Source organism: Calidris pugnax, unplaced genomic scaffold, assembly GCF_001431845.1.
Source record: "Calidris pugnax isolate Ruff unplaced genomic scaffold, ASM143184v1 scaffold95, whole genome shotgun sequence".
Classification (NCBI taxonomy): Eukaryota; Metazoa; Chordata; class Aves; order Charadriiformes; family Scolopacidae; genus Calidris; species Calidris pugnax.
This window is the reverse complement of record NW_015090885.1, coordinates 14,145,444-14,159,839: the sequence shown is the minus strand read 5'-3', so window position 1 is coordinate 14,159,839 and position 14,396 is coordinate 14,145,444. Positions and strand designations below refer to the sequence as shown.

Sequence of the window (14,396 nt, the reverse complement as noted above, 5' to 3'; positions counted from 1 at the left end):
GTGATAAATTCTTAAGCAACAAAAGAGATTGACAGAATAGGACAACAGTGAGCGAGAGCAAGCGCATGAGCAAGAGTGTGTGCAGGAGATGGAACACGTGTGCTTCCCCCATCAACTGAGAACTGTTACCTACTAGCTTAAATCACTGCAAAATCTGGTTACCCTAAAAATAAGAACATGGTCAAGGCCAATATGTATAGAACAACTGGAGAAATCCTACCTTTTAAATCCTAGGTGAATGTTTTCTTACTTCTCTGAAGCAGGGACTCAAAGATGCCAGCTTTGTCATACCTTTTCCTTACTCCTCATGCCACCAGCATTACTGCCTCTCTACCCTCCCTTTTTTGTCACACTGCCTCCCACCTCTGCCACCTGGGAACCACTTGTGTGGGGAGCAGTCAAGATGAGAATGAACACCATGCACCCACTTCTGGGCAACTACAAGCTTTGTCTCATGGAATAAACCATCTTGAACACCACTAATTGCCTTTCAGATGGAATGGCAAGGAAAAAGTGTATTTAAAACTTGGGAAAATTAAAATTCACACCACTTGCATTAACTTTATTAGAGGCTGAAACCCACGTAAAATCTGTTTCAGTAATAAGCAAGAGATTTTTGCCTTGCATTACACAAAAGATCAGACTGGATGGCTACAGAGGGTCCTTCTGACAATACAGATGCCAGAGAACTTTAACGATCAGGATTATTTCCCAGTGTGAATTACACTGTTTTTTGTTTTAGCTTTGGTCTTCAAAACCAGACAAAGCCCAAAGGAATACTATGCACATAGCAGCCCAAAGCCTGCCTTTAGATACTGTCCAAATGACATACTACTGTGACCAAGGAGATAGCAATACCTCTTTTTCCATTAATTCTCTATTAAGAATCACAGGATTCAAATTGTTGATTTCCAGCATTACCTCATGCCCTGGCCCCTCACTGATTAATTAGAACTGTATACGTATAGGAAAAAGAACAAAAAAGCAGAACTGCAGTACTATGAACATAGAATGTCCCTGATAAAAGAAACGGACTGCTGTTCTCAACTCCTTTCCATAGGTTGATTGTGAATTGTAACCAGACAAAATCTCCTTTTTCAAGCTTCCAGCAACTGGCAAACATGTCTAATGTGCAGGAAGTCATATTTATAGTTGCATTACTCTCCACAATATACCAATTCTCTTATAATCAGAAGTTGTCTCTAGGCTTGCTAAATTAAAGATCTTTTCCTTGGGATTGCAGCCTTTTAACAGGAAGCCTCCAAGTCTGCAGTTAGTAATGGCTGTGGAGGAGAAAACACAGTACAGTACAGTACAGTCCCCCTCATCATTATTAGGCAGTAAAGACACACCAGACTTTGGTTTTATAAATTAAACGAAACAACTCTGGAATCCTGGTATTACAACTGGTATTAATTACTCCGTTGAACCATCATTTAATTTACAATGTGTGTTTAACTTACCTTCTTTTTGCTATCTAGCTTTAAATTTTCTTGGGTATAGATAAATAAAGAACTTACTACTACATAAGCTTTGATATATACTTGGGCAAGGCCTTTGAGCATGCACATGGTCCACAGGAAATCAGAAGCAGCATGCTCTGCTTCATTAAAGGAGAACCTATTGCAAACTTCTTCAAACTGCTGCAGGTGACAGTTAATCACTTGCTTGTGCATTTTTACTATCACCTTGCATGTAGAAAATTATTAAAAAAAACCCCCACACACATCTACTTCAAATTGTCAGATTCTCTGCAGCAACCGTATCAGAGTATTTAAAAGGGCACAGCGGTAGCCTTGGCTAAGGATGCCCCTTCCTCCTTTGACATACAGAGAAAAATACAACCATTTTTTTAAAGGCAGGCAGAAAAAGTGATCAATACTTTACCAAAGGAGAAATTCTTCAAAAGCAACAAAATCACTGCAAAAGTCATTCTTACCTAAAATATAAAGAAAAGGGAGAGAGGAAAGTAAATAAGGTTAAGAATCATCCCTTGAAGCATTGTACCTTCAAAACCCAAAGAATTCCCAAACAATATTTTACAGACATCATGACAGCGTGGAACAAATCTAAAGAAAACAAGCTACACCAGAACAGGAAATTGCAATTTCTTTGAAACAATAATTAACCTTAAGAAGGAAACCACTACTAATATAAACAAACAAGTAATAAAGGAAACCGTTTTACCACAGGGAAACCTGTCTTAAAGCAGTGGGACAAGGGAATACAGAAAGAGTTAGACAGAAGCGATTAGTGTTGAAAGAAAATCAGAGCAATTCTGTAATAAGGATCAACGCACATACAGATTTCAAATAGGTCATCTTCAGGCTTTCAAAGAGGATGCTGGACCACAGAAATCCAGGAAATTTAAAATTCAGGACTCAAGTTTAAACTGAATGTAAGCTCATACTGCTTGCACTTACACATAATCAGGAGGAGTTCGAAGGATATCTAGCAGGCTAAATTGATTTTATAATCACAGCTTTTGATGCCCAATCCTTGTCATTTATAAATAACTACAGTTATAGTAAGCATCTTGGTGATTCCCATTATTTTAAATGGGAATATGAAATGGGAAAAGATGAAAAATCAAAACCTTGAACTTTTTTCATCAGATTTTTTCATAAAAAAACATGCATACAAAATTGCAAACAGGTCTAATTTTCAGAATTTAAAAGCATTACTTTTTACATAAAATTCATTCTCAAATCTGAAGTATTAACTTTTGCTTCCTTTTAGTGCTTGCAATTCTTAAATAGCTGCAAGTGAGCAGTAGTGCTCTTGTATTGATTGATATTCCATTGGGAGTTCATAGGAGTGTAAGAAAGCTGTAACTAAAATAAAGACTAAAAACAGAAACCATTTTTATTTCAGATAGTAAGTCAACTATCTGCAAGTAACAGCGATTCAGACTGTCCTTATTTGTTCTTGTTTATTACACTGGTGCCCTTTGTGGTTTCGAGTATTTTGGAAACTGGAACATACAGAGTAAAGCTAGCAACACAACAAAAGTTTAGCATAGGCAACCATAATTTGATTTAAAAACCCAACACAGAATAGAGTAAGGAGCCTTACAAACAGTGGAACCAATGTGGCTTGGCTTCCTATGAATTTGTGTCCTATCAGGATTTGAAAAACCCTCAGTAGGTCCACAAACTCACATTAATATCTCTCTCTTCTACCTGGGAAGCCATACTTAAGGAATTTATTGAAATCTGTTATCATCAAAATCTCTGTTTCTCAACTGATCCAACCCCATCACTGGCAACAACCTTCAAGTAGACAGATAAAAGTCCTTCTTCCCTAGAAAAAAATGCCAACGAGAGAAGTACCAGATCCAGTACTTTTACATAGATTCATTCCATTTTTACAAAGTAACATTTAACTAGGAAAAAGAACTTTCCTGCTCTCCAAGAACCAGCTGCTTAACACTATTGCTATCTTTTACACACATTTAGGAGGATCACTACAGGAGAAAAATGTTTATACGGTGCCAAAACAGATCCATGGTCAACCAATTCCAGTATTTACCTACAAGGAGATTTTAGTAAAGTCACAAATGGAAAATATTTGTTATGGACATCTGAAACACAAATATACCACCTGTGCCTCATCGCCCTCACAAAGTTAGTTTTTTCCTATCTCTCCTAAAGGGATTTGGGAAATGGAAATTTCCAAAGCTAGACAAATGGCAGAAAATAACATGTGCAAATTAAGAATATCACAGAGTTACACTCAGGAAGCTTAAGAGATTATCTCTGGAAACACCTTCTCAAATGGAAAAATGGTGGCAGCTGCTGTCATGGGAGATGAGGGTAAGTCAGGCCTCTCTAAAAACAAGACAAACACCCCAATTCCCAGGAGGAAGCTTCGAGCAAGAATGAAGGAAAAATCACTGACGGTTAAATTATGCACTTCTCTCATGCTGCTAAACCAAAGAGCAACAGTGCATTCAGAAATCCTCTGCATTACCCTGTAGCTATCTACCTACTTGAGCTCACCAAGGGCTCCCAGGTAGCTAAGCAGCCAGCCAGAAAGCTCAACATTGTCAGTGACAACTGTTAAAACAGCAAGGGGCTGTTTTAAGATACAGGCAGACCACCAACAAAGCAGGAACAAAGGCTTGGCTTCTGCAAAAGACCTGAGAGAGGTGGAGTCTCAAAAAAATTGAAAGAAATCCCAATCAGAGATGGCATCTGGGCCCTTCTCAAAAGCCAGAGGGAGCCAAAAGAAAGGCTCTGGGCATAGACCTCTGCACTGCTGTGCCACTGCATCACGAGCACCAACCATGTCTCTCTGATATGTGTTGCCTTCATGGCACAACCTTTCAACATCAAGCCCCCACCCCGAGATCATAACTGTCTTTAATTCCACTTGTTCTATTTTTTTTATTTTTTTTTTTTCTTAAAACCAAAACCAACAAACCCGAGATTCCGCATATCCTTCTGGTATCTTTGTAATGAGAGATTGCTCAACTGATGAATGGATACCAAGAACATGCAAAATCTGAAAGCAGATTTAAAGAAGCATTTCTGTCCACTTCCCCTGGAAGATAAGGTGTCAACACCCAACATAAAGAGTTTGCTGTAGGCTTCCTCTGGTCCTGGTATGACTAATGTACCCGGGTAGCTTTTACACCAGAAAAGGTTACAGGAAGAAAGGCATACACCACAAAAAATAAAATACTAAATCTTCACTGGTTTTGAGACTTCACATGGCTTTTTCTGAGTATGTAAGGACTCTATTGTTGGCCTTTTGCATCCCCCTATGCATGTTGATCTTTGGCCAAATATAGGATAAAAACTACTGAAGTAGCAAAAAGTCCATACAAAGCATTTGGAGAAAGCTACCTAGCTGCACACAGAAACAAACTGTGACCTGCAGTGTTACCAGACAAGCTGTGTGAAGCTTGACAACACACCACAAATGCCAACCCAAGGAAAGCATGTGTAAAAGTCACATCAATCTTCAGGCAAATCTAGACATAAGCTGTCCAGTAAAAAAAGACTATGAACTGTAGTTCTGGCCATCTAACCCATTTAGTTATTTTGGCTTGATACACTTGTTATCAAGCCACCTGAGCCAGGACACTGCTGTTAACATCTGTTTCCTGCCTCTCGGGCCCTTCCTCAATCAGAGCTTCCACTGAACTCAGAAGTTTGACTGAGCCAAGGAGCCAGACGGAGCTCGCTCTCTCTGCAGACTGTTTGCTGCTTTGAGCAGCAAAGGGCAACTTCAACTCGGAGTGAACTGGAAGGTGGGCAATATCCCGCCTCCTAAACCTGCAGGAGAAGCGAAGGTACAGGTTTTACTGAAATGGTTTAAAGACAGCTTCTTTTTTCACGTCTACATCATTCAGTGCCTTTCAATTTTGAAAAAAAAAAAAAAACTTTTAAGCTTTGTTTGATTCATTTTCTAGCTGAAAGCGCAAAAGAAGAGGGGTTTAGATGAAAAGCAAAAAATTAGTTCTACGGCCAAGGCACGGGCTATTTAGCCAGAAGAAAACAAAAGCCAGAAATACCATTTCACTGCTCAAGCTGAAAGACAGATTCTAGATACACAGCTTACATAAAGGCACGTGTCAAACAATATGCTTGAGTTTTTCTTAAACACTGACTCACTGAATAAAATCTATGTTACTCTTTTGTGTAAACAGTTCCTTTAAAAGCAACAAAATGAAATACAGGCAACATTAAGCTGGACATGAACTTTTGCCATGTGCATTTAGGCATCTTTGTAATTACAATCATGAACTCCATTAGCATATACTATAATGCATGCAAAGTGTGCTGCATGTTGCATTAGAGAACTTTTTTTTTATTTTAAGATTTTTTGGTATGATTGTTTACATTTAAGAATTTACTCATCTGGTGCAGCTTTTTGAGACTAGCAGATCATAGGATGAGTTTGTTTTCCTTTAAGATACATTTACAAAAGGTAATCAGTGCACATAAAATTTTATCTCAGGCATCACTATGGCCTTTATTCTAAGTAACTGAGAGGTATGCCTTACAGAAATAAGTTGTTTGGTTTTTTTCTGGCTAATTATTGACTTTGACCAATCTTTTCTCTTAAGGGAATGTTATTTCCAAGAAATGTCGCTTATCTAAGTATCAAGGTTGTTTACATTCTACACAAATGTTACGCTCTCAAGCTTTCATTTTTGAAAATGTCAAAAAGTAAGGAGATGATGCTGCGCTTGTAAAAACATTCTTTATTAACAGAATGAGTCTCATGGCATTTAGGTTTCCCACAAGACATTTTTCTGTCTATCATTTTAGAACTTTTTCCCACACATTGTGTTCCCGATATAGGCTTTGGCAGGTTGCGAGATATGAGCTGGCTGGAAAATGATAGCTTGTTTTCAGCACAACCTCCTTCTGTTAAACACTAAGCACTTTTTGCACAAGATAATTCAGATTGAGTAGTACCCACAGAGAAAAGAATACAGTTTTAGTTGAGGAAAACTAAAGTCCTGAAGGATGCCAAAGACTTCGTGGTAGACACAGAAAATACAGGAACATTGAAAAAATAATCAGTGTTTCTCGCAAATTCTCTATTGTCTTCATGCTGGTCTCCTAAAAGAGATTTGAGAACACTTGACAGCACACTTTCTAGCAAATTTAGTGGAACCTGAATACAGACACTCTATGAGGAACCTACAGTTAAAGAAAACACGTACACAAATAGCAGAACAAATACTGATCTTCAGGTACAAAAGAAGTCTGGTTCCTTCAGTTGGCCAGCCCACAATAAGCCTATCAGAGAACATGCTCACATGTTTTCTTGCTCAGTGATTTCCCTGCTATTCCTTTAAGGAATCAATAGGTGGAAGGAATTTAATGGGAAAAGTTGTAGCTGCAGCCCAAGGAAGTTTCAAAAGCTGCAGACAGCATGACAAACTTGCCATTTGTATTTTGTAAGCTTATAACTGTGCAAATACAGAAGAAGAAAGAGGAGGCTTTACTGACAGACAGCAATTGACTCATTGTCCTGTTGCAAAGCTTACTAATGTCATAACACTATCATTGCTAAACGCACAAACATGAAAAAGACTTTGTTTTATCGGAATTCACATAAGGACAGAGAAGTTTCTAAAGCTGCCTGGACCACAGATATCTAATGGCATTTTTCATTTAGCATTATGGTTAGCTATCTGTAAAAAGCGCGTTAATGTTTCATAAACATAGATTTTAAAACAAAAGTGCTTCTAATCAGATCTGGCAGGAAAGGGAGAAATGCATACATAGAATGAGGTAAGTGTGATCTTGCCCAGCTGAAGAACAGGGAATGGCAGGGCTTCAGGCCATGACTCACACAGACACTAAACAGTAGAGAGCTAGAGATAATTCTCAGGTAAACTTTGCACGAGCCACTACGTCATCCTCCTCTACCCTTCCTGCATTAATCATGTCATTAGTAACCTGACGCAGCCTGAGAAGAATGTCTGATTTACAGGGAGCAGAGCAATGCTAACAGAACAAACACTTTGGCAGGTCAAAAAAGGACACACCAACCTAAATTTCATTTTAGCTCTAACCACACCCTAGAGGACCAAAAAAACTAGGAAAAAGAAAAGCCAAAAAAGGTATCTTCCCACCAGGAGATTATGTACTTCGTTAAAAGTTCCTGATGAACCAGTTACTGAGAGAGTGCAAATCTGAAGGACGTGCAAGAGCACATGGATAAAGAACCAGCCTGGACATGTACCTAAACAAGGCAAAGAAGGAAAATGCCCAAGGTTTCTTTTGAAGTTTTCATCACAGTTACGTAATTTCCACATTAGTCTAGATGTTTTTAAACATCTTTTACAGCACACAGTTGTGAATCAATTGTGCAGTGAGTACAAAGTGTACTGTCAGGAAAGATTCATGTCCCAGCCAGGTATCTTGGTTACTCCACTAAATTAAGAAGAGCAAGAGAAAAACGTAAAATTTCAGAATTTTTTTTTGAAGGAAGGGCAGATCACTTCCATTCACTCTGAAGCAAATTAAAAACCCTATAGATTACTTTAAAAGCAGAACGAAATTATCCTTAAGCTTCTTGAAGCAAAGAAAATTATCACCCAAAACATGCAAGGGGCGCAGGCAGCAGCAGCTGCATTTAAAAAAAAAAAGTCCACAAGAGCCATTTCACATCAGCAATTCCCAGAAGAGCATCCCCAGCAAACATGTGCTGAAGTCTAAGAGTATGGAAACCCCACTGCTCATGGGATTTTGTTCAGGTTCTGCTTCTAAGTCTTCCTTACTAGGCTGCCTATTTTCTTAATGTTTCCTTCTCACTGAATGGTCCCCTTTTCCCTTGCTTTCCTCTCATTTTATTTTAGTGTCAATCCTGTGAATTGCCAAGTTGATGTCTTAGCTTCATGACTTTAAACCACAGGGCTGTGGGTCTACTTTCCATCACAAACAAAAATTCTCAAAATTGAAAAGCAAAGTCAGAAAAAACTATTTTATCTCCACCTTTTCTCCATTGTCTTTGACCTGCTACAGTGGCTGCACATGAGCTACTGATAACTAAATGCGTCATCTGAGCTAAAAACAGCTAATAGTTCTGTTCTTACGGATTATTCATGGCATCCCTTTCTCAATATTAAAAGTAACATAAAATATTACTAATTTTATAGCTAATCTATTAAGACAATACGCCAGAATATTGGTGGAATGTAAAACAACAAATAAAATACAACATTTATCTTCTTCAGAAAAGACTTGGAAAGCTTCTCCATCATGGCATGACAGTAGGCATCTCTCACCAAAATTTAAATCAAGATATTTTGAAGGTGTTCTCAACTCATGTAAATAGACATGTCCCTTTTCTGGCTTCTTGCTTTAAAGCCAACATTGACTTGAGAGAAGGGAAAAATTGGTTTGCTCCTGATCATTCCATGTCACATGCAGAAAAAACCCTAGTAATCCCAAATCTGAATAGGCAGTAAGCTGCCTTACAACTATTCCCTTTCTCATCAGTTTTTTGAAGGTCAGTTAAAGACTATGTGGGCAACAGCAAAAAATCTCTCAGAAGAGTCAGAGCTTGCCAGAAGATGGTGGCTTGGTAGAAGTGATCTGTTTGTGCTTCATTCAGCAAAAGTGTCGAGGACATTTTCACAACTTTGGTTTACTTTGGGAGGAGCGGGGGTGTCTGGTTTGTTCTTTTTGTTTTGTTTTGTTTTTAATTTAAGACCTTCTGAAACCAAAGAAAAGATTGAGAGGTACATTGCCAACAGCATAATGCATATTCTATAGTGTATACAAGCAGCCTGGGGAAAACCTGTACTCCGATAAACAACAGATTACATCTTCTCCTGCCTTGAGGAGTGTAAACCAGGCTCACAGTTTACACCTAATCTAATGGTCGCTTTCAAAACAAACACATTTCAGATGTATCGAGCAAATACTCTTCTTCCCACTCTGCATCCAAAGCTTTCTCTTGAAAAAAAGGCCGCCTTTGCTGACGAAAACTTCAAGGCTATCTTCCAAATCTGCCAATAGCTTGCATTACATAGTACACCTAGGAATTTTAAACTGACCTTTGTCCCCTCCAAGAAAGCCACCAATCTGTTCCAAACGACCCACGCACACTCAGCAGAAAGCCAAAGCTCCCAGAAACTCTTTCAAATATGTAATGTAGCTGTCCCATGGGGTGAGCCCGTGTGTGCCTCTACACGCACACGAAAGGCTTCCACAGCCTTGAGTATCCCACAGCACGCGTCTGATTCCTTGGAGGCCTTTCCCTACTCCTTGCTCTGTGGCACTGCTTCCTTCCGCATCCACAATCTCAAAAATTCACTCACAAGCTGGAAGCAACGTGCCCGTGCGATTTTGCCAGCGCAGGCTGTGGAAAGTACAAGGAGGAGGAAGACCCGGGCTGCACGCCTGCTGCAGTGATGCTCCTGCCATGGGAATGCACCGTCTGGATTCGTCCCCCGGGAAGCAGCGCTGTCCCCAAGGGAGCGAGCAGCCCAGCTTGCACGGCTCTTAGATGCCTCCTGCAAACGCACACTTTTCTGGCGGTGGGAACTGAATTCGATACCTCTGCCAACTTAAAAAAAAAAATATCCATCCCTAGTGAGGAAAAACAAAAACAAAGAAACCAAACAGACAATGGCTATACAGACTCCAGAGGAATGTAATGACTATAACAAAAGGCAACGGCAGTAGTGTGACAAGGGTTTATTAACAGGTCAAAAAACAGGCTGAAATGGCTCAGTGGCAGAATCAAATCCCAGCGGGATTGCCTTAAACCTCCTTCAGAGACTGCAGGCCTTCATGCAGTTTGTATTCCTGTGCTCTTGGGACTGTTAAAAAGAAGGCTGTAGCTGCTCTTTTACCTCTCGATCAGAAGGGCACCCTAGCAAAGCCGGGGAGCATCGCTATCCCCTTTCAGCAGAGCAGAAGCAGGCTCAGATGCATCAAGCTGTACCCTCGCAATGAAGGGCAGCGAGTCAGAGCAGAGCACAAACAATTCCTACCAAACTGCCAATGATTTTCTTACAGATTGTAAAAATATGGTAAGAAAGTGCTCATCATTAGAAGTTTGCACAACTACTACTAAAAGAGCACATAAACAGGCTATAAATGAGGAGAGAGATGACAACACTGGAGTGACTTTGTTATTTTATCCAATTCGTTCAAGGGAAGGCATGTCTAACCATCTTAAGTACAGCTTTGCTCCTTCAAAACACTACCTACTAACACTACTAAGATGCACTCCATATACTTTAATATTTCAGCTTGTTTATTAAAGCATATGTAGGTGCCATTCCAAGTATGCAAGAGACAGCAATGTGTTGTGATTTTGGGCATGCCTACATTCACATGTAAATACTCACAAAATTGACATTTCCAATCCATCCATGCCAGGCCTTCTCTCAATTATTCATCTTAAATAGCTTACTAACACAAAGGTTAAAACAAGAATTCAACAAAAAACTCAGTTCCTTACACCTTAGTTAATGATTTAAAAAAAAAAAAAAAATCAATTAAGTAGTCCTGCTTTTTTCACAAACAAATATACAGATTTTCAAACAGAGTTTCCTAAGCAGAAAAACATTGTCTTTCTTGGTGTTCCAATGTACACCATGGGACAATCTTTGAAGGGGACAGTCACAACAGTTAGGTTTTAGTTTCTTTCAGACCAAGTCAGGTGCCAAATTCTTCTATATGTTTAATGGGGAAGTAAATATCTACATGAGTGCTTCAGCTGGATGCCTAAAGATGAAGGAGAAAGACTAGAATATAATGAGATCAGAAATGGACAGTCACAGACTTTACAGGCATTATGAACTGAACAGGAAAGAAACCCACCACATTTTGGACAAGGGAGAGACGTGGAACAGACCTCTCTACAGTTGCCAGAAAAGCAACAGAAAGCCAAAAATTAAACTTGCTGCAAGCCATTACTCAAAGAATGACACAAAATAGTAAATAGCTTTTTGGTTCTTCAACAAAATACTATGACAATGTGTCAAGAAGCATTATGTTATCATAGTATGACTTAAGTACGTGAATGCTATGTAAAAAGTTTCCTTTTTCCCTGCTTGGAGGGCTGAATTCAAGCAAGAAATCCCTGAGATGCTGCAATCATTTCCTTGGCTATTTAGCATATTGGACAAGTCACTGGTCTTAACAAGTGTACCAGTTCACATCTAGCATTGTCTTAATACCCGCCGCTCTAGCTAAAGACAAAAAAAGGACCATAAAGCATCTAATTGTGCTATAATGAAAATAAGATTTTTTTCTCTTCCTTGAAGCCAAAGCACAGAATTTCCTTATATACATCTTGTTATTAGTCAAAACTAAGGCAATATACTTTGAAGAAAGACAAACAGAAAACTTAAAGAATGCATTCAACTTCATTGTTGCAACAAAAAAAGTGAATTAAATGCTTTGTGATAAATTACCTTGAAAAGTCAAGAAGACAGATTGATGGATCAACATCCTTTCCCATATCTTACATCACTAGTTGATATTTACACAGCACTTCACAAGAAACTTTCCTAGTAGAGTCAAATTGTTTTAACCAACAATTAGTAAAACATGATTCTGGTTTTATCTCTCTCCTGTGACTTCATCAGTAACTGTTCAGTAATTACAGAAAGTTTCTTAAAAGGTTAGACCGTTTTGATTTTAGAGACTAAATTCCATGCTTCACCCTCAAAAATTAGGAGCTTAAACAGGAAAGTCACTACAGATTCAAAATCTAGCACCTGTAATGCTAAAAAAACCTCCGTAAGTAAGAACACAGGGCATCTGTAGTTTCAAAAACTCAAAAATGCTTCTTTTGTTAAGAGATGTTATTACAGCCATTATGTTATTTGTTATCTTATTATAATAGCTAATAGAAAAGTGACCAAATAGCACATCACCTGAAAAAGTTTGAGGAAGACTATCATGGGAGTAGTTGAGATTACCTGACATTGATTGACATGGGAGTGGAGACAATTCATCATGTCCATAAAGCAGTGGGAAATCAACATAGCCTGGTAGAAACTTGGAAATCTAAGAGCTCAAGAAAGAGTTATCCAGAATACATGAGCTAACCCAGACTAACTGGTGCCTTCTCCCTCTACTCTGTCATTATCTATCAGTAATAGATGGTTTAATACTAGAAATATATTATGTGGTTTTCACTCTTGGCAATAACTTCCAGAAACAGCAGGCAAATATAAAATATAATTCAGTTTGAAACAACTGTGTGTGTATATTAAATGAGTTGCTACCAGCAAAAAAAAAAAAAAAAAAGCCTTCCTATGTCCAAATAATCCCATTTTCTTTCCTTTTCTCTTCTGTTACATGCTTGGATCGCCTTCTAAAAAACACAGATCATACTAATTTCATTCCTCAGCACATGGCAGGACTGAGTTCAGTTTCACTCAGGTCTTCCTCCCAGCAGCCTGCCTTCATCTCCTCTTGCACCTCACCTGAACTCCTTGGTCACATCTCCATATAGAAGACAAACTGTTATTAGTATACCATTCAGCATCAGTACCTTGTCATTCTTTACCCTTCTGTAGCTGCCTCGCTGTTGGCTACTCTTCTCAAAGGCTCCTTCAAGATCCTTCATGAACCAGCGAATTCCCCAAAATCAAATTCTTTATGTAAGCTCTAGCAGCTAGAATTTGCATGCTCCCTAACAATGCAAATGAATATTTTTGAAACTATAGGAGAATACAGAAAAAGGTGCAGAACAAACTATGAATGAAACAGGAGTGCTTTATTTTAATGTTCTCACAGGCATCTGCTAGACTTCAAAACAGTTAATCAGAAGAGCATATTATTACTGTGCAACATTTTGAATGCTAGAATTTTTATTTGATCTAGTCTAACCCTTAATAGATTATTTTACACAAATTTATCAAGCTACTGCTGAAAAAGAGACCTCAAGTCAAAAGAAATCTCTCAAGCAATATTTGGTTATGCTTGTTAAAAAAGAAAAATAATAACCAACTTTTGAATTTTATTGCAGATTCATACTACAAGAGAGATAATTCTGGACACAACCAAGAGGAAATCTAGGGAAAATATCCCTAACTAGCAACAGAAGAGCTCTGAACTGGTAAGAATTTTTTTGTTTTTATGGTATGTTTTTAGGTAGTTGCTACTGAAAAATATAAATAAAATACAAGTTCATATCTCATGTATGGATTTTTCAGTAAGATGAAAGGAATATGAACCTGTAGATATAGAACACTTTTTGCAGATAACTTGGTAGACTGACTAGTAAAAAAAGTTACATCTTTTAAAAAACATAGCATTCCTACTTTCTTAGCAAAAATCTGGAAGACTTTCTCACACTTCCTACACATAGTGGGCATTGCTCTGTTTATCCAATTCTTTTAAATTCTAAATCATAGAATGCAGTGGCGGGGGGGAAAGGGGATTTTGTTCTGCTTACTAAGGAACTCTCTTAGTTGATTAAATTAATTCAAAGTTTGTTAGATAGCAAATCAGTCTTTGAATGTAAAGTAAATGTGAAAAATGCATTGCAAGTAGATTTATATTTCTCCTGTACCACTTTTTCAAGTCAAAGCCCCACTTAAAAATAGTAAACAAAACTACCAAAAAACTACGCGAATCCTCCCGAGGTTTAAAAAGTACATTCATATAACTAACAATGTCATTATTATTAAATAGGCATGCAGTGGTTAAGTCATCTGCTTTTGCCATTTGCACACTAGAACAACAAGCAATGGGTTTTTTGGACCGAAATAATGTTTCTGTAAACACATTCTGAAATTTCACTGTCCCACTTAAATTAAGATGGATCTTACGGTAAGTGGCCCTGGGAGCGAGCGCATTTCTGATGGTTTTGCATGAAACACATACCTTCCTGAAACACTTCCTCTCTTGCACCCGTTTTTGGATATTATCACTGTTGTCTGACAAGAATGAGGT

At 38.3% G+C, this 14,396-nt stretch overlaps 1 protein-coding gene across 3 annotated transcripts in view; it reads left to right on the top strand.

Moving 5' to 3' along the window:
- FILIP1L (filamin A interacting protein 1-like) overlaps positions 1-14,396 on the top strand; it is a 198,194-nt gene that overhangs the window by 79,628 nt on the left and 104,170 nt on the right. For all 3 annotated transcript variants that reach the window (XM_014947303.1, XM_014947305.1, XM_014947304.1), the window contains exon 3: positions 13,468-13,557. The gene's annotated coding sequence lies outside the window, so the exon portion shown is untranslated. The remainder of the gene's footprint in view (positions 1-13,467; positions 13,558-14,396) is intronic.